This window comes from Polypterus senegalus, chromosome 10, assembly GCF_016835505.1.
Source record: "Polypterus senegalus isolate Bchr_013 chromosome 10, ASM1683550v1, whole genome shotgun sequence".
Taxonomy (NCBI): Eukaryota; Metazoa; Chordata; class Cladistia; order Polypteriformes; family Polypteridae; genus Polypterus; species Polypterus senegalus.
In genome coordinates, this window is record NC_053163.1 from 142,896,901 (window position 1) to 142,923,353 (window position 26,453).

Genomic DNA, 26,453 nt, shown 5'->3' on the forward strand with positions numbered 1-26,453 from the left:
ACTAGAATGGCATGACTTCTAGTAAACATCCGCTAGCAACCTGTGATTGCATCTAGATAGTGTTTAAAATGGTACTGCAGCAAAACAGCAAATAATGTATTAATACTTCTTAGTAATTAATTATAGAACTTTATAGAGAAATAAAAATTAAATAATGAATCATTCTTCTTGAAGCAAGAGGAAGATAAGAAGCTTTAAATTTAACATAATAAAAAATTATTGAAGCAACAAGAAATTTAAAAGTTTTAGTTATCATTAAAACAAGTACTGTCATTCAAAGCTCCTGGCACAATGAGAAAGGTCCATTTGATCTAATTGTGGGGAAGAGATTAGTAGACTAAGTGACTTCTGAACACAATAAAATTTAAAGAAGAAACATATCACATGAATCTTAAAACCTTGGGATAGTGCCTTGAGAGTGAACACAGTATTGATGGGGCTAATTATTATGGTTGGAAGTCATTTCATATTTTTTTAGGTTTATGATGATATTACACTTTTTTGGAGGTTTTTGGAATCATAGAATTCAGTCCTGACATTTTGGACACCCATTGTTAGGACAGCATCCCACCTTCTCAGGGCGTGTCGTCAGAGGTCATTACCTGCAGGTAATTAATAATATGAGTTAAAAGGTTGGCTAAAGTTCACTTCCTCATCCGAGTTGTGGATTCATAATGCCCTTTTTGCTATCAGTCTTAATGTTGTGGTTCTGACCTTTTGCTGATGTTTTTTGATTTGGAGAAATGGAAAAGGTGTTGATAAGGAGTATTTTTTGTCAAAATAATCTTGACTCTAGAAGATCACAAGGGACCAAAGTACCAAGCCCAAAACATTAACCAAACGTGTCTTCGCAATCCTGAGTCCTAGAAAAGACTGTCATGCATGTGGAGACTACAGAAGATTTTTATCTCAGAATTTAAAGTCTTGCACATTAGAGGCAGAGTGCTGCCATCTTTAATACCCTCTTAGTAATGATATAATGAGCTTCAACTTGTGCAGGTCACAAGTGAGCTGAGAAATAAGTCAGAATTGCAGTACCTGTGATCAAAACCTAATGCAAGTGAATGAATAAATAAGAGTGATGTTACAAATGTGTAACATATGGAAAACGAAAGGAAATGAGCCCAATGAGTCCCAAGTCCAAAACCACAGTATCTTGACGCTCTGGCCCTCAAACACAAATTTGGAACTCAGTGTTCTATTGGTATTGTAACATATAAGGGAAATAATGATATCAGGCAGGCTTGACCATATTAGTTAGGCATGGTACCCACATTGAGCCCAGGGTACATGTGAAAACACAGGGTAAAAAACCCAGGTATTAGACATGAGTGAGTCATAGTCCTAGGTCTAGTTCTACAGTTCTTAGTCTTAAACCCAATGTGACATGGCATGTCTGTAACAACTTCACAAAAGCTGTCACTTTGATGCCTACTGAATGGCTTGGATTGATGAACTCATTGAACAACTTGGCATTGTCCACTTCCTAACAACAATTGATATGACTGAGTTGTATTGGCAAATCCCTTTGTTTAAATCTGTAAATAATGTGCTGTTACCATTACAACAATAACAACATTTATTTATATAGCACATATTCATACAAAAAAAATGTAGCTCAAAGTGCTTTACATAATGAAGAATAGAAAAATAAGAGACACAGTAAGAAAATAAAATAAGTCAACATTAATTAACATAGAATAAGAGTAAGGTCCGATGGCCAGAGGGGACAGAAAAAACAAAAAAAAAAACTCCAGACGGCCGGAGAAAAAAAATAAAATCTGCAGGGATTCCAGGCCATGAGACCGCCCAGTCCCCTCTGGGCAATCTACCTAACATAAATGAAACAGTCCTCTTTGTATTTAGGGTTTTCATGGAAGGATTTGATGATGATGATGATGATGATGATCACGTGGACTTCTGGCTTTTAGTCCATCAATGCTGGGGCATCATGGTGCTTTGAGTAGGTTGGTGGTGGCGCAGGCCGCCACCACAGAGAAACCGGAAAAAGAAACAGAAGAGAGAGTAGAGGTCAGTACGGATTTTAGAGCCACTGTGAATAGTTATTATGATGAATTGAACATACAGAGTATTAGGATTAAGATAAAGTGAAGTTATAAAAAGGCCATGTTAAAGTAATGTGTTTTCAGCAGTGTTTTAAACTGCTCTACTGTATTTGCCTGGCGAATTCCTATTGGCAGGCTATTCCAGATTTTAAGTGCATAGCAGCAGAAGGCCACCTCACCACTTCTTAAAAGTTTAGGTTTTGGAATTCTAAAGAGACACTCATTTGATGATCTAAGATTACGATTTGGAATATAAGGTGTCAGGCTTTCAGATATATAAGATGGAGCGAGATTATTTAAGGCTTTGTAAACTATAAGCAGAATTTTAAAGTCAATTCTGAAAGACACAGGTAACCAGTGTAGCGACATCAAAACTGGAGTAATGTGTTCGGGTTTTCTTTTCCTAGTTAGGATTCTAGCAGCTGCATTCTGCACTCGTTGCAAATGATTTATGTCTTTCTTGGGTACAATACAATACAATACAGTTTATTTTTGTATAGCCCAAAATCACACAGGAAGTGCCGCAATGGGCTTTAACAGGCCCTGCCTCTTGACAGCCCCCCAGCCTTGACTCTCTGAGAAGACAAGGAAAAACTCCCAATAAAAACCTTGTAGGGAAAAATGGAAGAAACCTCGGGAAAGGCAGTTCAAAGAGAGACCCCTTTCCAGGTAGGTTGGGCGTGCAGTGGGTGTCAGAAGTAGGAGGTCAATACAATACAATATACACAACAGAACAATTCCTTAAGACAGCATAATAATAAAAATTTTAGAAGTACGGTTTAACAGTAGATGATATGACATAATTAGGTTTGGATATTTTTAGAGTCCTGGAGACCTCATCCATCTAGCTGCCTCCCCATTTGGCCATGCCACGGCTGAAACGTTGCTCCGATGAAAGGACCCCTCTTTCCCATGATTCCTGTGATCCTCCATCAGGGATGACTTTACCATAGGCAGGCAAACAACTTGGCAGGTGGGCCGTGGCACCAATGGCCACATTTGGGTACCGAGAAAAGAAACAGAATAGGTGAGGGTTAGTATTCAAATATAATTATCATGTTACTTATGTTATAGTGCTAATGACTAACAACAGAGATGCAGTATGTACAGTTAATCAGCAGCTCTAGTCAGGATATGCTAAACTAGTAGTAGGGTAGTCCTGAGAGGAGTACGTTACAGTAATCTAGTCTACTGAAAACAAAAGCGTGAATTAATTTCTCAGCATCTTTCAATGATATAAGAGGTCTAACTTTTGCTATATTTCTTAAGTGAAAAAATGCTGTCCTAGTGGTCTGATGAATATGCGATTTAAAATTCAGGTTACAGTCAACGGTTACCCCTAAGTTTTTTACTTCCGTCTTAACTTCTAATCCTAATGCGTCAAGTTTATTCCTGATAACCTCACTGAATCCGTTTTTGCCAATCAATACAATTTCAGTTTTCCCTTTATTTAACTTGAGAAAATTACTATTCATCCATTCAGAAATACCAGTAAGACATTGTGTTAGTGAATCGAGATAGCTGATGTCATCAGGTGCTCTTGATAAGTACAGCCGTGTGTCATCAGCATAGCTGTGGTAGCTCACGTTGTAACTTGAGATAATCTGACCTAACGGGAGCATGTAGATTGAGAAAAGAAGCGGACCCAGGATAGAGCCTTGTGGAACACCATATAGAATATCATGCATCTTTGAGTTGTGATTACCACAACTAACAAACAATTTTCTCCCTGCCAGGTAGGATTCAAACCAATTTAAGACACTGCCAGAGAGGCCCACCCATTGACTAAGGCGATTTCTAAGAATATTGTGATCAATGGTATCAAACGCGGCACTCAGATCTAAGAGGATGAGAACAGATAAATGGCCTCTGTCTGCATTTAATCGCAAGTCATTTACTACTTTAACAAGTGCAGTTTCTGTACTGTGATTAGTTCTAAAACCTGACTGAAATTTATCTAGAATAGCATGTTTACTTAAGTGGTCGTTTAACTGCATAATGACTGCCTTCTCTAGAATTTTACTTAAGAAGGGCAGGTTAGAGATGGGTCTAAAATTTTCAAAAGCAGAGGGTCAAGATTATTTTTCTTGAGTAGGGGTTTAACTACAGCAGTCTTAAGACAGTCTGGGAAGACCCCGTATCTAATGACGAGTTTACTTCCTTGAAAAAGCTTGTTGGTATTGGGTCAAGGACGCAGGTGGAGGGTTTCATTTGAGAGATTATTCTATGTAAATCAGGTAAATCTATCCTGGTGAAAGAATTGAATTTGTTTATAACGGAGTACTGGGGCTTAGGAGGTTCCACAGTGTTGGGGAGATATACTATATTATTTCTAATATCATTAATTTTTTGATTGAAAAATATAGCAATGTTCTCACAGGTTTCGCTGGAAGTATTATGGGGGCATTCCTTTGTGTTACCCGGGTTTAGCAGACGATCAATTGTAGAAAATAGGACTTTGGGATTACTAGCATTGTTATTTATAATCTGAGAGAAATAGCAGTGCCTCTCAAGACGGACCACCATTAGGGGATGCTGTTAAGCAGACCCTGACCCCAGAACCACCCTCAAACTCCATTAAATCCAAAACAATTAAGCTGTTTGACTGTTTAATGAAGGGGAAAGGGTTTTCAGGTAGGAATAAGGGTGCTTGAAGTCACACAAGAGAGAAATACAAAGCATTAAGCCTCTTAAGGATGTTATTATTAAATTACAGATCTTTCCTCATTCAGCTAAAACAGCTGAAGCTAGCAGCTAAAGTTATTGGGATTGCGGTAGATGATCTGGCAAGTGTGTGTCAGAGGACAATGCTAAAGACATCCATTACATGTAGAACTTAACTTCAGGAAGGGTAGTCATTTTGAAAACTCACACAAATTGCTCCAGAAATTCCTTTTTTTCCTTGTGCCATACAACCTCTGAATAAAGAAAATCGGAGAAAATGATTAAGGTTTAATATGCATCCTGTGACAATTATTGTGTAAATATGCATTATCAAACTGCCATCCCTTAACCTGTCTTGTCTCTATTTGTTTTGTTTCATTTATTTCTGTCTTGTTACTAGATGCAACTGGGAAGGCAAAGTTCATGTTTTCTGGTGTAAACATAACTAAATAAAGCAACCTTGAACCTTGAACCTCCTCTTCTCACCTATTACACTGATGTATCCTCCACCAGCTCCTCACCAGGGGAGCAATTGCCCATATTCTACTCCTGATTCTAAGTACCTTTTATGGGATAACTCAGGAGTACGTCCTGAGTTTGACTCAGATTCTCAAAAAGCATTTCTGAGTCATCCACACCTTTTTCAAAAGAGTGTGTCTCCATGAAATTTGTCTTCCCCTCGTGGACCCAAGTGTCATTGCTTCTATTTCTGTCTCCAACCTCTTAAAGAGACAGGCTGTGCAGAGAAACTCTGGGACATGGCTGCTGGTTTTCATTTCCTGTCTTCCAGAACACCTTGTAGTCCCCACCAGAGAACAGAGTGTTCCAAGTAACCTTTAAGACAGAAAATTGTCATTTTGTTCCAGACCACGCTGTAGATGACAAGAAGATCTCCTGATAATGTGGCCTGACATAAACCATTCCTTCACACCATTTTGACACTTTAGTGGAAACTGGTTTGGTGTCCAAGCCTCATGTTGCCTATAGTGTCTGTTCAGATGACAATATCAAGAACACTTCAACAAGTTGATGGAACTATGGAATAAGCAGGCTTACATATTAAGATTAAACAAATGCCACCTAAGTTCAAGCATAGGCAAATTATTTACTCAGAGACCTTCATGCTTACAGTATATAAAAATAAAACACAAAAAGGATGAGCATCTTTGTATATTAACACTCCAAGTCTCAAGTACTCCAGCTAACATAACAAGCGTTTTTGAAGCACAGGAACTTTGTTTTCAGGAACAAATGAGTCCCTGGACACTGTCATGTGCTGCATTCCCACCGCACAACAGGAACTGCGACCTTTACACAAAATAAATAATGTGCAAAAAGGTGTGATGCTGTGCAAAGTGCAGCATGATCGGGAGTTCACAGGGGACATCCCCACTTTATTGCTTTGAAGTGATCATGATGCCATGGGAAAGATCATTGCTTCAATGCGGTCCATGGTGTGGCACACCAAGGAGGCAGCTATAAAGAGTGAAGCGATGTGAAGTGTGACGCTCCACCTTCCCCGGTAACTCTCCAAAGTCCAAACTACTAACACATTTATTAGATGCTTATGGTCAACAAATTAGCACAATTTATCCTCTGAACCGCACCGATGATTATTGCAGGTTGAATACAAGTTACAATCCCTGGATTAGGATCTTAGAAAAGCAGTAGGAAAGTGGCTAATGACGCACAGTTTTGAACAGAGGCATAATATAAAGACGTACAACTACTTCATTACTTTGTTTGAGTACACGTTTCAGTTGTTTGTACTTTCCTTTAGTAAATTTAATTTAGAGCTACTTTTACTTTTACCCCACCACATGTTGAAGTCAAATACTATACTCTTTACTTCATTAGATTTTCCAGCAAGTCCTCATTATTCATTACACAGACCAAACTGTTATCAATTAATAAAACAGGCCTATTGAGTGTGTCGTCAACTTAGGTTAAAGTTAGTTGCTACTCAGACACAGCCAATAGAACACTGCACATCATTCAAAAATACAAATTCAACAGCGAGCCTTCCACTGCTCATTTGGTAGGTCATTCCCGTGCCTCCTGCACACTGGTGAGATTGGAAACTAAACATGCACTTTCACCACATCATATTTGAAAACAGCATTTAAAGAAATTTGCCCTGTGATGGGCTGCCAGCCTGTCCAGGTTTTGTTCCTTGCCTTGCGCCCTATGCTACCTAATATAGGCTCCAGCAGACTCCCGCAACCCTGTTCATGAGTAAGCGGGTTAGAAAATGATCGACAGACTGACTGACTTAAAGACTCTCTGCTTTCAAGAATTCATATTGAAGTAAGTGTTTTTATCCTCTTCTTAAGCTGTCTTATATGGAGTCACTGAAGTTCCAAAAAGCAATGCCTTTTTAATCTTGTGCAAATGAGAAGTCATGCAAAATGACCCCTTTTATTGGCAAACTAAAAAGATTACAATATCCAAGCTTTTGAGGCAACTCAGACTCGAAGTTCAAGCGAGATCATGTGGCCTGCGAGGAGGTTTTGCGGTCCCTAGTTGTGTGAGAGCTAATAAAAGCGGTGTTAGCTTTCTTTCAAGCAGAAATAAATATTTGTGTTGCCCCCTTATAGAATTTGAGCTCAGGGAAAGCTAACAGCCCTACTGATCAGAACCTACTGGAGCCTCAACGACAAAGGAAGGTACAGGCAATTTCATTAAGTGAATGTTCTAGTTTTACCATATGTGCAAATGTGAACTTTGAGTAGTGATATACTTTGTTTTAGTGAATTATTGGATTATTCCTGCACATCTGCCATTCTGTCATTCCACTGAATTGCAAAGTGTGTTAGTTTTATTTTCTCTGAGCTGTCCATTTTAGAGAAAGCATTTACATTTAACACAATGACCCATATGTAGAGTATTCTTCAGCAGAACAAGGACTCTTTAGATGACCATTTTATTAAGTTGCATTGAAGTTGGATTGTTGGAGTGTAGTATTAATGCAAATTGCTTTTGTGCTTATATTTGTGGGAAAATGTTATTCTGTAGAATTAAAGTGTCTATAGGAGAACATTAAAAATATGAATATATACTGTATTATTAGAAATATCACTGGTATACATATGGAGAAATATGCCTTGAGCTTTATTGTGGTTAATTCTATAGTTTACATGAGTGCTTGAGCAGGTAATTTAAAGATAAAATTGGTACCATATTGAGCAAAGAAAACCACTGCTTTATTAGGAGAATTCGTATTAATGATATTATGATGGTTCTAAAGCAATGATTCTAAAATTGCTGTATTACTATTTAATGTAATAATTGCCTTCTAAAATCCATCTTCACTTCAGTCTTTACATTTTTATTCTTATTTGTGCATTGTATTCTTTTTACCCCCTTTTTTTGACACCCACTGCACACCCAACCTACCTGGAAAGGGGCATCTCTCTGAATTGCCTTTCCCAAAGTTTCTTCCATTTTTTTTCCATACAAGTTTTTTTTTGGGAGTATTTTGTTGTATTCATAGGGTGTCAAAGCTGCGGTGGCTGTCAAAATGCAGGGCCTGTTAAAGTCCATTGCAGCACTCCTTGTGTGATTTTGGGCTGTACAAAAATAAATTGTATTTTTGTGTTTTATGTCATTATACTTATCTCTGGAGTAGAGGCACCTCAACTACTTTTGCCGGGTATCCTAGTAAGGGAGGCATACTGTAAGTCACATCCACACTCCCATATGCCACACGTCAGTCATTGTCGTGACGTAATTGCTGTTATGTTCTGGTCAAAGGCAGGAATGCAATTGCAAGATTCATTACTCTGCAGTGCATTTATTCTGTGAGTGTTGCTGAAAAACAAAAGAAATCTATTGTGTTCTCTATCCAAAGCCTTGCACCTTCTCATCATTATAAAATGTACTTTAAGTTTTGGCAGTTGAGTACTTTTTTTACTTTCGCCCAAGTGTTTTGTAACTGATATACTTCTTGCTTCAGTGAAAGTAAAAATTTGAAAAAGTGCTTGGATTTTTACTTAAGTTATCATTTCCGAGTATTTTTTTACAACTCTGGTTTTGAATTCTGTAAAAAGGAGCACTTAGTCTAACTATTTCAGTATTTAATATAAAATAGAATCACTTTAGTTTATGGTTTATGTGGTTTAACTGCACATAAGAACTATTTTAATTCTGCTCCTTTCAGACACAAAGGCCACTTAATGCATTTTAAAGGTAACTTACATACATTTAAATGACCAAATAAAAAAATAAAAGTATATGCCAATGAATGGAAACTTAACAATACAGCAAAGATCGATAGAATGTTATTATTCGTATAAAATGCCTCTGCGTCTTGTAACATGAAATACATTTCATAGGAGCATTTCTAGAAATTGTCAGTGTGTTTAAATTTCATCATCCCAGTTTGGATGCAGAGGCAAGACGCTGTATGAGAGATTCTTTAACCTTTTCAGCTGACTGATGTCAAGTGATAGGCCTTAAGCCTGAAAGTCTTGTTATGATGTTCAGGAGTGCAATGTATTCTTGGAAATCTGAAAGGCAAAGCAGGATTCAGAGTATTTTGCTAGGTTAGACATTTTTCTTATTTTCATGGGTATTTGTTTGTGTTTTGAGAAATAAAAAAGTGTTAGGGCGCACTGTTCTAATGGAGATGGAAACAAGAAAGCCAGGTGTTTCTCAAGTCTGCGTATTTTGAGTGAGAACGGAGGGGAGAGTTCCTGACTTTTGTTATTAGACATTTTTTTCAAATATTACACTCTTTCTCAGCTGCTGTTTGGAAACAGACACTTTTAGTTCAGCTCTGGCACTGCTACAGCCTTGTTCATGGTGCAGCTATCGACAAATTTCAAAGAGCTTTTCTTTTCCGTGCCAAATTCTTTTTCTTTTCATCTTTCAATTAAGGATATAAAATTTGTAACAGGGGAAGAGGACCATCTGGGAAAGTGTCATCAGCATTCTTGCTCTTAGTAATTGAATAGAATTGAGACTGCTTGAACCCACCCAGTTATATAATTCTTTGTATTTCATAAATTTGCTATTGGTTTTTTTTATGCAAATAAATATAATTATTAACTGAAAGCTTAAAGTCAGTATTTTTTGTGATGGCTACTAGCATAGCTAAGAAGTTAAGCAAGTCCATTCCTTTGCCTAACTGAGGTCCCTTAACAGCACAAGGGTATGCTTTGGTATCTGTTTAAAAATATGAATATTTTATGTTTGTTATTTTTCTTTTAATATTAAATTAATATTTGGTTATTATATGTTATTTTTGTTGAAATCATATGTGAATTTGTAGTTGAGTACTGCCTCTTTAAATGTAGTTATGTTCATTGTTCTTTGTGGGTGGAGCCCCAGGAGGCAGGATCACCCTGACATCACCACCTTGTGCCTTGTGCAGAGGGCTCAGGAGTTAGGAATCATTCTTTTGTTGTTTTCTGTAAGCATTGCAGTTTCCTGCTGGACTTTCTTGTTTTTGACATTTTAGACTTGTTTATTTAGCATTGCCTTTGAGGAAACTCCTGTGATCTTTTTTTTTTTTTGTGCTTTGGAGCTTTTCTTGGTATCTTTCTATTTTCATTAAATACATCCTTGATTTAAGAAGAATTTCTTTGTACCCTTTTTATATGAGGTATGGGTTTATGTTCATCCCTCTTCTTACATAGCTTTTGTTATGTTTTTGGTGAAATTTATGGTTATTATGCCATCTCCACATTTTTCGACCTGCTCCAGCTGATGCCAGTAGGTTGCTTTGGAGGACTGGCTGAGTTCAGGCAAGCCTAAGGTAGGCAGACCAGCAAAGATCCTGGCCTGCTTGAGTAGCAGCTTTAGGAGGTCTCACACCTATTTTGCATAGGAGGAAACTCCAGTTCATACCAAAGTTTTAGAAGTAAAGACATTCTCTGTCAGCATGCAGTGCACCACAGAGGTATCTAGAGTTGCACATGTGGGGTACAATATGGACAATGAGACAGATAAGAGGTTACAGGAGTTGTGTAGATGGCTGTAATATTTCCCCCTATCCCCCATTAAGAAAAGAGCCTAGTGATCTGATAACTTCATAAAACAGACACAAACCCATGTACTTTGTGAATTTCCCCTTGGGATTAATAAAGTATCTATCTATCTATCTATCTATCTATCTATCTATCTATCTATCTATCTATCTATCTATCTATCTATCTATCTATCTATCTATTATATAATGCCTTTCATATCTATCTATCTATCTATCTATCTATCTATCTATCTATCTATCTACTTGAAACTCTTCTCAGCCACCTGAGCTGATTCTTTGACACATACATGACTACTTGTCTTTGCTGCCCTTCCAAAGTCAATCATTTCTTACACCCCCATTGCATAAACAATTTGTTTCTGTGCAATCATTACAGAAAGCGATGGCAATTATATAAATCTAATATAACTTGATGTAAATCATACTTTTATTCAATACTAACAAAATAAACCGTCTTTTGGAAATTCAACATGGCTATATACAACCTAGCATAAGACAAAAAGCTGTAATCTAGTAAAACAATGAAATTGTTATCCAAATTAGTTGGTAGAAAAAATGCTGTATGTACCTGTGGGATTTAATGAGGTTGCACTTTTGCTGGTATAAACTACTGTGTGTGCTGAAGGTGATCTCCCATCAGCCCCATCACTCTCTTTCTGACTGATGGGAATTGCAGTCCCCATGTTGGCACGGGTTTTTTGTTTCCCCCTTTCCTTATAACCCTCGTATTTTAAGTTGAACCAATGGCAACACATATTCAAAATTTCTTGCAAATTAATTCAGCCATTTTTGACAGTTGGTGAACAAAAAATGCAGACAAAGAAATGGTTTACAATGTTTTCACACTGATTCTATTATTTTATTAGTAGTTACAGGTAGAGCCACTTTGAATGAATCAATAGACCTTTCAATTTATAGCACACAGGTTTTTAAGCAAAGTTTGAATGTCAGTTTAGGTCAACAGTCATCTTTTCCAAAGGCATTAAGATGACGTCACATGTTAGGAATGGTTGTTGTTTCTACCAACAGCATACTAGTGCCCATGAAATTAGCATTTAAAATTGAGGTGCCAAAAACAGTCCACAAAATGACTGTGCACAAAAATAATAATAAAATAAATAGTGAGACATCCAAAACTTAAACAAGATGAATTTAGATACTAACGTAACTTTAGATACCAGAAACCTGGCAAAAATGTAAAATATCAAAAGTGACAAGCAGTGTCACAGGATTAGCGATTTTCCTTATAAGTAACAAATAATTAACTATTTATATCTCAGTACACTTTTATAAATAGTTAAAGGTGGACTTACCTTAAGAGAACAGGTTTGTCCAGGGAGATTTGGTGGCATTCAGAAGTGCTTCAGTAGTTGTCTTCCTGGAGTCTGCATCAATTTTAGAAATTCATGAACATCATCCCAGTGTTAGTGTTTGCTATGGAATGGGTAGTGCCAACTTTTGCTGGGATATAACTCCTGCAACACTGCTCACCAACATTGGCGTTCTGCAAGGCTTCTGCCTCAGCCCACTGCTATACAGTCTATTCATCTAAAACTGTGTAGCAAAGCATGACAGCAAGAACATCATCAGGTTTGTGGACAACACTACTGTGATTGACCTCATCAGTGACAATGAGGAGGGAGGTAGAAGATTATGATTGTATAATAACAATCTCTTACTGAATGACAACAAAACGAAGGAGATCATTGTTGACTTCATAATGAACAAAGTCAATCACACTCTATTGCTCTCCTGTCCAGACAGTTAGCAGCTTAAAGCTCCCAGGTTTCCAGATCACCAAATGCCTTTTGTGGTCGATTAGCACCACCTGTGTACTAAGAAGGTCTCAGCAAAAGCTTTTTATCCCGTGGAGGCTAAAGAGTTTTGAGGTGGAAACCAGAACATTAGTGAACTTTTAGCATTGCACTATTGAAGGTATCCTGATGCATCATAGTGTAGTTTGGGAACCTGACTTGCTAGGACTGGAAACTCCTCCAAAAGACTGGTCATACATTTTCTAAAATCATTGGGGTTGACCCATCACAAATTCATTCTATCACCTCAACCAGATGTCTGAGAAGAGCTGAATCCATAATCTCTGATGAAAGCCATCCAGCTCATCCCCCATTTTCATTTCTGCCTTGTGAAAAATGCTACTGGAGCCTCGCCACTCGCTCCACCCACTTCAGATATCCCTAACCTGTGTGGTAGAAATTTAATCAACATAAATAATCTCCCCAAAGAACCAGGGAGGAGGAAGCTTGTCATCCGTCTTTATTTCTTTTCGTGAAAAGCGATGTTCATGGAGCTAATGGAATAGCAGGAGGGATGGTCCCTGAGCAGAAGTTCAGAGTCTTATTTATGCTCACTCTGCTCACATAACAGATTTGCATATCTCAGTTATATACCGTATTTATGCGTGTACCACACGCACATTTTTTCCCAAAAATTAGCATTAGAAAATCAGGTGCGCGTCATACGCAAGGAAATGTAATTCTGTAATGTTTACTTCTTCTGCTTGAGCTCACTCTCTCTCTCTCTGTCTCGCTTGCTTGCGCACTCGCGCTCTCTCTCGGTCGCACACTCACGCTCTCTATCTCTTGCTCGCTTGGTCATGCACTCGCGCTCTCTCACTTTCTCTCGCTCGCTTGCTCGCGCACTCTCTCTCTCTAAACGCTTCCTATACAATCACAACGCGCATCGTACATGGGGCAAAATAATTTTCTTTGTAAATGGTACGTGGTACACGAGTAAATACGGTAATACAAAATAATACCTCTCATTGGCTATAAAAATAAGGCATCTTGATCACACAGTATAATACTTCACTGATTTGTTAAACTACAAAAATCATGTGCTGGCTATGAGCTGCATGTCTTACATTCCTTACACTAATTGGTTAAAGCCTCATTCCCTCACCAACACTCATCCTCCTGTATACATGCAGCTTGTTAGCTAAGCATTTAATTCTCCCCTATCTTGCGCAGCACAGCCTGCGTAGCTGGCATCCTTCAGGCTGCCTGGAGCTTATCATTTAATTCCAAGTGATTACCAAAATGTTATAGCATAAAACGTTTGTGTTTTCTTTCGTACCTGTTCCTCTGTGCCCTGCACTATGTGCTGTACCCTTCTGCTGGTTTAAGTGTAATTGTACTGTATGTTACTTTTATTTTCAACTCTTATCTTCTTTACTGTATTTTTTAATTATGCTGTTTATTTATTTATTGATCAATTTATCTTCTGCTACTCTTATTTATTTAGTGTAATCATTTATACATCACCATACTGTGATACAAGGATTTCACTCTGCTCATAAAAGATCCATAATGTCAAATCTAATATGTTAGGAATAAGTCTAAGTAAAGTTTAGAGCACCGCTGAAGCAGTGGATGGAGAGGAAGCTCAAATGGTTATAGTGAGTTCCCAGTGGAATGAGAACGTTTTGCACACAGTGTCATGATGTGTGCAGAGATTGGTGCAGAGACCCCCAAAAGCATCACATGGGATCTGACAGTGACACCCCACAGCAGTATAAAACACTATGTAGACTATAAGAGTCATCTCTGGGGGGGATCCAATCTGCTGATTTTTTCAGTCGTAAAGAGGATAGCGTTAGGAGTGCTTCAGGTTGACTTCCAAATTATTTGTTGGAGAGGAGGTCATCGCTGCGTATGTGGTGTGGTGAGATTTGTGAGTTTTTAGAACCTTTTTGATTGTTTTTTCCTTTTTGTATTTCTTCTGAAAGAATATTCACTGGAGGAAGAAAACTTTTTATTTTTGCTTTTGATTGGCCTTTCACTGCAGAGCCAATTTTATTTTTGCCTTTTTTGCATTCTTCATTTTCGTTGTGTCATTGCTGGTGTTACTGAATCTGCATGTCGCTGATTTGTGACTCTTGTTTTCATGACAGCTTGCTGCAATGCAAGGACAGCTTTTGTTTGCACCTTGACATCTGATTTTCTGGTCAGTTCATGAACTACTAAATATCCAGGGATTCAAGATTAAGGTCAAGTAAGGATTCAAGAAACACAGGGCTTCATCCATTGCAGAATGGCATATATCAAATTCTTTTAATCTTAGTGAAATAACTATTTTTGAGATACAAGGAAAATTAAACAATACACGTCAACTCTGAATGAACAGATCATTTCTAACATGATGGGAACCAAATATTTGGCAGTAAAAGGCATTTACTACAAAGCTGAAATTAAAATCTACAAAGTCAGTACCAAAACATTTTGAACACACCTCATACAGTGATCATTCCTGGAACTTGATACAACAGCCCAGCTTGAAAACATTTCTCAGAAAGATGACAAGGTTGTTACTTAGAAAGTGAAATGGAATGAGTGCAAGTAGACAGGTAGCCGTGAGAATGTGTAAGGCAGTGATTACTGTAAAGAGTGATGCACAGCACACTTACACACAACACAGTCAAGTCATTCTAGTCTTAGGAGTGCCACTTGGTTGGATTCAAATTAAAGGCAGGCAATTCATTTTCAGATTCTCCCTCTGATAATAAGTTTGGTTTTCAGCAAAGTTATTTTTTAAGAGCACAGACTTATTTTTCCCAAAACAGAACTGGAATTGAAGAACTGAAATTTACATTTACATATATTTACTTAACAGACTCTTTCATCCAAAGCGACTTACAGAGGAGGTCAACATAATCGAGTAACATCAGTCTAGGGACTGTTGTGATCAAGTGTAAGAGGTCAGGTTACAGAAGTTGATCACCTCAAGTGAGGAGCTATAAAGCTAACATAACAAAAAAATATTAATAACCAATATGATAGGGCAAAAATATTTGTTAAGAATATGGCAGATATTCACAGAGCACACGGGTTTTCAAATGCTAATCTTGACGTTTTAGACCTTCCTGAGTCTGAAAGTACAGTTTTTTGGAATTATGTCTATGTGTGTGTAAACATGATAACTCAAAAACACAACGAGATAGATGAATGAAATTTAGCATGTGGTTGTTACACCAAAATTGTAGATCTGTATTAAGTTTTGGGCCAAAATCCATTAAATGGAAGAGATACTTTACCTGAACAAATGCTTGATTTTTTTTTATTCATGCAGTTGCAGTGTCTGATTTTTTAACTTTACTTTATAATTATTGTTCAATATATTATTAATTTGATTTGATTTGTTGTTGATGGTTCTTTAATGTACATAATATAAAAATATAATCAATGGCTTGTGGTTTACTTCTCAAATATCCATCCTCATATCTGAGTATACGAGAAAGTCTGGGGGAGACCACTCCTGATTTTTGAAAGTAAAACTGCATTGATCAAGAGACTTACTGGGTCATCATACAAGATCAGCACATTGTTACTGATTAGTCACTTTTGCTTGTCGTTTAACAACGAAGTGTTACAATCTTTGTAAAGTTCCTGAGTTGGCACTGTCTCTACTGATCTAAAGGTAGGTAGGTAGGCATAGAGAGTCTACTAAGTGATGAAAGACTAAACAAAAAAAGTATTTTTGTATTTATTCTGTAATTATCTTTTTAAGTTTATATTCACAGCTCAAAATACCTGATATTGTGAAATAATCCAGTAGCAGAATTTTATTTTAAAATATTTGTCCCTCTTTTTTCAATGTTTCTCTCTCTCTCAAAATAGATAGTTGATATATCATATTCTTTTTGTTTTTAACTTCAGCCATATCACACATATTGCATACCAGGGATTTTTCCTGCCTTACATCTAATACATGAGCTATTCAAATCTCAGCACCCAATACATGCTTGTTTTTATTTGTTTTCCTCAATACAGCCATGTGCAGTCTGCACACTGATTCAAGTCTAAGACCCCTGTTCTTCCTAGGCCTCCATGATTTTCATGATCACACCTGTCAGAACACAATAAATCTATTTTCTGATTTTTTATATCTTATCAGGCCTGCAGGTGGAAAAATTCTGTCTATAAATTGTATGTGCCTGAGATGGAATCAAAGATCAATACAGCTGGTAGAAAATAGCAAATCCCAGTATGGGAGATTGTCGAATGCAATATTGAAGGAATTCATTTTAAGCACATTGCCTTGGAGCAGGATATGTTGTGTGCTCTAGACATTTAGAGTAAAAAACCATCAAAACTTAAAATTCATCTAAATTTAATTTCAGATTGGCCCATTCTGGGAAATAAAAGGAAAAGGTAAAAAGTGCCAACAGTCAGCGCAGATTTGTTCAGCACAAATGACATAGAAAACATTTTGAAAATTATAAAATTGTGTAAAATTGTTCATATTCAGTATCTGGTTCTGATTATGTTTGGTTTTACCAGACAAAAACAAAACCAGATAGTAAACCATATAGTATAGTAAGCTTCCACTAACATTAAACTCAAATCCAAATCCTTTAAGTGTACAGTTCTGTTTGATTGAGACACAAAACTAAACTCCGTAGGAGCTGTGGACGAAGGTTCAAACAAATAGCAGGCAGACACCAATTCTAATAAGCAGAATCTTTTATTTCTGACTTCTTGGTGAGCAGAGTGGCTTTTCCTTACAGAGAGAAAATGCAAGGAAGGCCCCCGACAAGGGGGGTTCAGCTGCATTTATAACAAAATCTTCAAAGTGAATGGTTAGAGAAAAAATAGAGCAGTTCCATCCAAGGCCACAGAACATTCTTTACAAAATTTTGCTGATTAGTCTTATATTTGAAAATGAAGCTTATCAGAAAGCTTGTCATATGTTTGGCATCTTACTTGGACAATAACCAGACACTGCTTGAGACAAGCCGGGGAGCGGCTGAGAAGCACACTTCTGTTAATAATAATACCTAGCCACACAGAGAACATGCAGATTTTCATACAGAAGCTAGCAATAGATTTTAAATTCCATTCCACAGAGCTCCATACCATAATTACTAAAACTGAAACTAATAGATATAAAAAAAATTCTTTGTGAAATAACTAAAAATACACAATAAAGGTAACCTTAAACTAAACTGAATTTCCAAGTAAGGTCAGAAAAAATGTCGAAATAAAAACTAATATTAAAAGGCAAATCTATACTGTAGTAACCTTGCTCACAACCATATAGGAAAACAGGAAGCACCAGGAATCTAAAGACTTGGACCTTCGTCCTTTTGCAGAGATATCGGGAGCACCACACACCCCTTTCCAGCGACCTCATGACCCCCCATGGTCTCCCAATCTGTCTACTGACTTCATAGGAAGGTTGACACTCTCTCTGCAGACAGTCACACTGCTGATGGCTGTGCCTAAGAGGTCATTAAAGGCCTTTTTTATCCAGGAGACTCACATTTTTATTTTCTTGATTTGAGTGTTGACTGGAGAGCCTGTTATCTTAACTGAAAAATGAAATGACCAAAAAAAAAAAAAAATTAAAACTGAACTGCTTCATACAGAAATTGAGGAAGAAAAAAAAAACTTTCTTCAGACTCTGACCACAGTAGGCTCAGTTTTGACAGCAAAATTAGCACTTAGAAAAATTGAACCAGTGAGCCTGTTTCACACATTCTCAGACATCTGGAAGTTTAATTTTTTTTTTCACATCTCCAGTTTTAGTTGTAACTTTTGCAGCATTGTACTTGTATGGCTGCAACACTTTAATTGTACCTTTTTTCTGATAAAATAATCCATTGCAAAGCTTTAAAAGGTCTGCTCACCTCTGGAATGGCTTCTGTGCATTTGCATGAAAGCAGTGATGTTACTGCGTTACTTATTGGATCTTCACATAACTCGCACCCCATACATACAATGTTAATACCCGCCATGATTTTTGTTGTTGACTATGAAACTGAAAAGAATCTGTTTGCTTTTTAACTGCATGATATGAACTCGAGAAACTGGCTTCCTTTTTTTGCTCCTCCATCTTAACCAGCAACAACAACAAAAACATTTATTTCTATAGCATGTTTTCATACAAATGATGTAGCTCAAAATGCTTTGCAAGATGAAGAAAGAAAAGTTTACAATATATATATATATATATATATATATATATATATATATATATATATATATATATATATATATATATATATATATATATATATATATATAAAAATAAGATTAGGCAATCCTAAGTAACAATAAAGTCAGATGGCCAGGAGGATAAGAAAGAACAAAACTAAAAAAAAATCCAGAGGGCTGGGAAAAAAAAAAAACAACGTCTGCAGGAGGCCACGAGACCACCCAAGCCCCCACTGGGCAGTCTACCTAACATAAATGGTCTTAATCAGTCCTCATGGTTTTCAGGTTTCACGTGGAAGAATTGGATGATGATGGTCATGTGAACTTCTGGCCTTCAATTCATAAATGTAGGGATGGCATGGTGCTTTGATCAGGTGGTGGTGGCACATATCGCTAACGCAAGAAAACCAGCAAGAGAACAGAGGAGAAAGTAGGGGTTAGTGGAGCCATGATAAAAACGATCATTCAATGCATATCAGGGTTAAACCAACATGAAGCTATGAGAAAGCCCTATTAAAACAACAAGATTTTAGCAGTTTTTTTAAGTGCTCCACCGTATTAGCCCGGCAAATTTCTCTTGGTAAGCTATTCCAGATTTTTGGTGCACAGAAGGCCGCCTCACCACTTTTAAGTTTAGCTCTTGGAAAGCAACAGTTTATGTCTTGAACTATAAATTGTCGATGCACCAGAGCTGTAGTCAATATGACTTCATTTCAATTGATACACACCTTTCTCTATTATTACAGCCAGAGGTGTCAAAAGATGTGCCCAGAAAATTAGACTGGATGATAAAGGGGTCTACAGAGATAAACGAAAACAGCACATGGTTAACCAAAGTTGAAGTCAGTGATCTAAAAGAGCCAGAGACCAACATTTACAAAAGTTAATCAAAGATGAATGAAAATTAAAGTGTTGCATAGGTTCTAATCTTAACTTAACAGACATCCCCTAACTAAATAATAGTTTGAAATGTTTTTTTTTTATTTTAATGCAAAATCTTAGACACCATGTGCACTGCACAACCATTTTATATACCACAGGAGCCAGGTTATGACATCTTAAGTCACATGACTGGCAATGGGCATCATCACTAACAACATTATAATGTCTCTTATCAGCAATTGACCAAAATGGTGTCTCATGTGAAAAAAAAAATCCACATCATGTGGAGTGATGGTGACAGTAACATAAAATAAAAAAAAAAACAAATAACAGATAAAAATATTCAGGATACGACAAAAAACAAAGATAGAATTTACAACAGGTTAAACAATCAGAATCCCTAAATCTACCCCATTGTATTGCTATCATTTTATATATAACTTGCTAAGTGTTGTGTTTGTCTGTCACACAATTACTCTTGAACCACCGGCGCTATAATTTTAATCTTTGTCTTAATTGAAAGCTCATGATGTGATATGCACAGTGTGGCAGAGAGCTGGAGCCCTTGCCTGGCCAGGACGCTTCCAAACTGGGAGCTCTGGGGGAGCATGTGTGGCCTGTGTGCACCGCCAGGGGGTGGTACAATTACTGCTGAGCCCTCGCTAGCTGCTCTTCGCCACACCTGTAAGTTCTGCCAGAAACACATCATCAGACACCTGGAGTACTTCCGGGTGCCCTATATAAGGGGCCAGCAGACACCATTCTGGGAGCAAGAGCTGGGAGGAGGAGGACGAAAGAAAGAGAGAGAGAGATAAGGAAGAAGAAAAGAAAGGAAGAAAAAGTAAAGCGTGTTGGTGCTTGTTGGGACACTAAATAATAATAAATCACGTGTGCTTTTGGTACTTGTGTCCCTAGCATCTGTCTGTGTCCGGGCTAAGTCCACAACAAGAAACTCAGACAACTCGGGTAGTGGTAGCCTCCACAAAGTAATCAGGGTTTGTGCTTTTCTTACAGCAAACTGCACAGGAAAACTGACCGAGAAGGTGACATGATAGAAAGAAAAAGAAGAGCAGCAACATCTGCTGAGTGTGAAGTAAATTTGTAGCGGAGCAACATAGTAGTATTATATTCTATGTGCGTGCTGAGTGCGTTTTGTTTTCATCATCCTGTTTACTGTCCATTATGTGTGCGTCAGTGAATGTTGTCCCTGTAAGTGCAGAGGGGAAGGATGATTGAAAGAAACTGCAGCCCCAAGACGGAAATTACTTGTTTACACACCAGTTACATCCGGGACATTTTAGATTTAAAAAAGAGGCGCGAGAAAGAGAGAGGAAAAGAAAACAAAAGAAAAGAAGATGATTTATGCATCCATCTACAAACTCATCACTGCTATTTATTGCTTTATTCCACTGCCTGCTTTTTCATCTACCGATCATTCATCATGACAGCCAGAGCCGAGAAACCCTGGGGTTGAAGTCATTCCAACCATTGCCAGGACGTTTACAGTGAGGTCGTTTTGTTGTCGGGAGGAAGCACAATAAAACTACAACCAGTTTCTATACTACCAGACTATTTTGGGACACATCTTTTCACCATATTTTCAACTGCCGTGTTCTTCAGATCTATGTTTGTACAGTAATCCCTCGCTATATCGCGCTTTGACTTTCGCGGTTTCACTCTATCGCGGATTTTAAATGTAAGCATATCTAAATATATATCACGGATTTTTCGCTGGTTCTCCGCTTTCTGCGGACAATGGGTCTTTTAATTTAGGTTACATTCTTCCTCAGTTTGATTGCCCAGTTGATTTCATACAAGGGATGCTATTGGCGGTTGGCTTAAAAGCTACCCAATCAGAGCATGTATTACATATTAACTAAAACTTCTCAATGCTATAAGATATGCTTCCCGCGTGGCGCTTGTTTGCTTCTCTCTATCTTTCTCACTCTCTCTGCCTGACGGAGGGGATGTGAGCAGAGGGGCTGTTTGCACAGAGGCTGTTTGCACAGAGGACACGGACGCTCTTCTACAAAATGCCGCTTTATCGCGGTGCTTCTCTATACTTAAAAGCATGTATTGATTTTTTGATTGTTTGCTTTTCTTAGCGAGCGCTCTCTCTGACTTTTTCTGCTCGGCGCTCCTTTAAAGATAAGATATATTTGCTTTCTTTTAATTGTGAGAAAGAACTGTCATCTCTGTCTTGTCATGGAGCACAGTTTAAACGTTTGACTAAAGGGTGTTATTTCATGTCTAGAGGGCTCTAATAATGTTAACAGTGTGGGAGAGTTTATAAGGGCTTAAAATATACAAAAATAACCATACAAACATATGGTTTCTACTTCGCGGATTTTCACCTATCGCGGGGGTCTGGAACGCAACCCCGCGATCGAGGAGGGATTACTGTATTTGTGTTGTGTGCTTTTGTTAATTGTTTGGGGGCAAGGGAGGGTTTATCTATACTAATAAAAGGCAAAGCCCTCACTCACTCACTCACTCACTCACTCATCACTCACTCACTCATCACTCACTCACTCACTCACTCACTCACTCACTCACTCATCACTAATTCTCCAACTTCCCGTGTAGGTAGAAGGCTGAAATTTAGCAGGCTCATTCCTTACAGCTTACTTACAAAAGTTGGGCAGGTTTTATTTTGAAATTCTACGCGTAATGGTCATAACTGGAACGTATTTTTGTAAAAATATACTGTAATAGAATGCAGCTTGATAGCCGTGGGAGGCGGAGTTTCGTATTAAAATATTTAACCAATCACATTTCAGCCGTCATTTGTTGCCAGGCAGAGAGGCTTTCACAATCCAGTGTGCAGGCACTCTAATACAGAATAAATGTCGATTAACCTGTTGCTTCAACCAATCGGATTCTGAGTTGGTGTCAGTAGGGCCCTCTGGCAGGCGTATGGCAACGTTACCGCATTCAGACCCATTGATTGGATAGAAGCCGATATGAGGAACTCTCCGAGGCCACTGAATGCACTGCAAAAGATTGTCACGTGCACTACGGCCAACTCCATGGCAGGATTCCGGACAATATTATTTGCCAGACACAGACCAGATTTCAAGACCACGAAAACCTGATGTTTGTCACGCTCCTCGAGCCCCAGAAGTTTCGGGAATACAAGAAAAATTTCACGCATGCAGCCTTCTCCACTTTAACACAAGAGCCACGGAGCGCTTTTTGATCTGTCTCGGCTAAAAACAGAACTGACTGTAATGTATGCCATGGATGATTTTGCAGGAAAATCTCCCACTGATCTCCTTGACTTCCTTCATCAGAAAAATCTAAATGAGAGCATGGGGCAGCTGTTCACATTGGTATATTTGGCGGTGAGCATTCCCGTGTACACTGCTTCTGTCGAGCGGACATTTTCAGCCCTAAAGCGAATTGAAACTTATGCCAGAAATACGACAGGGCAGGTTCGACTTTCAGCATTAGCTTCGATGGCGATAGAAAGTGAGGTTTTGATGGAACTGAAGCGCACTGATAATCCGTACGACACAGTAATTGAACTGTTTCTGAGGAAAGAGAGGACGATGAATTTTGTTTACAAATAATCCAAATTTTTGGTGAGTAAAATGTTGCAATTTTCCTAAATAATATTGATGTTTAAATAAGAGTTAAATATGAGTTATTGTTGATGTTTTTTATGTGTGTCGCGGCTGTGGCTGCAGTAGAAAGGAACTTGCTCATCCCTGGTTTGTCTATTCAATAAAGGCATTTATTGTTATATATACACTGTATATCTATATATATATATATATATATATATATATATATATATATATATATATATATATATATATATATATATATATATATATATATATATACACACACACCCCGATCTACATACTGTCAAATAAATGAATCACACGCCATGGCACAACATGAGAGGCCTAGCCTCTAGCGCTGATGTCCGAGGTTCGATTCCCAAGAGGGGGTGCAGTGAGTGTGTATGCCTGATGAGCCCAGAATTAGGGCGAAACACGCGCCGTGTACTGTTTGCATTATTTGACAGTAAAACTATTTCAATATATTCAATATATATAAATCAGCGCTTCCCGATTCATTTTACCCTCGCACCCCCTTGGTTTGAGAAGAAGTATGAAAAAATATGAGGTTAACGCAGAAAAACAGATCACCAATTGAAGCTTTATGAATAATGGATACTTTATTCGCCATCAATAATTGTTTTGGTAAAGCCATACTCCGTGTAATCCTCCTTCCATTTTATAATTTTTCTTCGACTAGTCATGATTAAATGAATGGTAAAAAAGTAAGAGCGAAGTGAGGGTGACTTATTCAGGCAGGCAGGCGACAGCTCAATATCTCAAATTTGAATATAAGTAGGTTCTATTTCTTTGGTAGGAATGGAAGTTGAATTTAGTCTTTACATTTCTATGGTGAAGAAAAATTTATGCAATGATGACTAAATTTAACTTACATTCCTACTAAACATATTTCTGTCGACTAAATAAAAATTACTTATATTTAAAATTTAAATAGAACTTGAACAGATACGATTGCTCATAATAGCCACCCAGCACTAAGTGCATGTAAGAGCAGGAGTCATCTGTTTTAACAAGCAGCATATTGCACTGATACGAAATAGCCTACCCATTTAATTATTTAGGAATGGATAGATAAATTAAGATTTTAAGATTATATATATATATATGACAGCACAGCAACACTCATAACAGTGACAAAAGAATTACATTGATTACATTGACAATCATGTTACGTTATTATTAAAATGTTTCCTTTTCTTTTTCATTACTTCTTTAACACACTACTTCTCCGCTGCAAAGCGCGGGTATTTTGCTAAATATTTGTGTTATTATATATATTAATTAGTCACTGGTGTTTTGGGGATAAGTGGTAATTTGCGCACACATACATATTTATTATTGAATGTCTTTCTGTCTTTCATTTTACAATATATCTGTGTTTAATTTGACATATCCATTTACTGTTTCTGGTTATTTTGTTATGTTGGCAAAGTACGGCTTGTAATTAGAGCAAGAAACCTCAGGTATTCCAAGTAATAGTGTTGGTAGATTAGTGGCCGGTCTGGGTAAGGGGTCTGCCATTACAAATTGCAAAAGCCAATTATTTGATAAGAAGAAGAATGATGTCTCTTGCCTATCCTAAACATTAACATATTCAGTACAGCAATCTCCTGGTACTTACGCACTATTGGGCTTGAAGCCTTCATCTTGGCTGGACCAGAGATCCGCATGTTTCCAGTTTAGTATGATTGTTGTGTGCTTATTGGGCATTTTTAAAGGGTTTATTACTTTTATTATTCTATTGTTACATCCATTTTCAAATCAGATGCAGCGATTTTGTGTTCTTCTTTTCCTGGGGGTGGCCATGTTGATAATGTTTTTTACATTTCTGGTCACAAGACAAATGTCTTGTTTATGTCTGTTTTGCTCATTTTTTATGTTAACTTTGTCAATAATTTAGTTTCATTATACCTATGTATCTTTTTCAATGTGCCATGGATTTTGAAGGCCACCTGTCAATCAGGTCAAGGAATTGCCCTCATCGCTATAAAGACTGAGGAAAACACAGAGTCCCTTGCAGTTCATTAAATGAGCTGCCATTGGTGAATTTCTATTATTCTGTGATTTTGAGAATTTTGGATTATTTTGGATTTGTGTATTGGGACTTATTTGCCTGGACTGGCTTTGCCTTTTCACACATTCTTTGCTGTGCCTTTTGTGTGCTTCGGTGCCTTACTTTTTTCAGATGATTTGTTTTGTATAATAAATAATCTTATTTATAAAGATTCTATATTAGTGACAAAAAAAAGTTGTTTTGTGGTCGGTGCGGTAACACGCTGCTCCCCAACCTGACCTGACCTACATTTGCCATTTTGTGATTAGCTGGGGTTTGGCAACCTCACTTTGAGTCATTCTTTGAGACTAATTGTGCTTAGGAGCCCCTAGTTTACGACACTGAGATCAAGTGAAATGCTTTGTCCCCACATTCTGCCTGTATACTGTAAGATGACAGCACCCAGCAAGAGTGTTGTATTGTCACAAAGTAGAAACACTTCATCCCTGTACCTATGTATGTTTTGAGAATATTTCTGTTTTACTTGAGTATGAAATCTTTGTCTCTCTTCGCTTTTACTTAACTATATTTTGAAGCACTAGTGGTTACTTTTACTCCGGTATATTTTGCTGGACTCATTTGTTATTGCAATATTTAACTGTAAAATAAGATGACTACCTAGGATCTGAAATGATGGAGTTTGCACATTTGGAATGATGATAACATCAGAAGGAATGTGGCGTGACTTATGCTTGATGACTCAATATCTTGCATGGGCATACATTTGAACGTATAGATCATGAGAAAGAGTTGGTGAGTGGATGAGAGTGTCTAGGAATGAATGACAGAGTGTGTCTGAGTGTGTTTATGTTTGTAGGGGAATGGGGACTTAAGGCAGGTCCTGACCCAGAGAGTGTTTGCTCTGTGAGAATTTGGTCCCAGGTCAAATCTACTACTTTCAAGATTCTCCAAGTACATAGTGTCAACACGTGAGCTTGGGAGACAGCTTCAAGGCTTATATAAATGTAATTACACTCCCAATCAAGGTGTAAGAGCCAACTGTTAGTTATGTTAAGTTGATAGAAGTATTTTCTTAGTTATCTTAAATGTTTGTCTATATATTAGTGCATAATCCATGGGAACTTCTATTGTAAACCCCACAAGCTAATTGAAATAGAATATTCTAACAATTTTGTGTCCCTTTGACTACAGATTAGACTCAGTTAGCGACCTGCCCTGCCGTTAGTAAGGCATGGAGGGCATACAGTTTCAAACCGTGCCTAGTTGTATGTAATTCAACCTGCTCTACTGAAT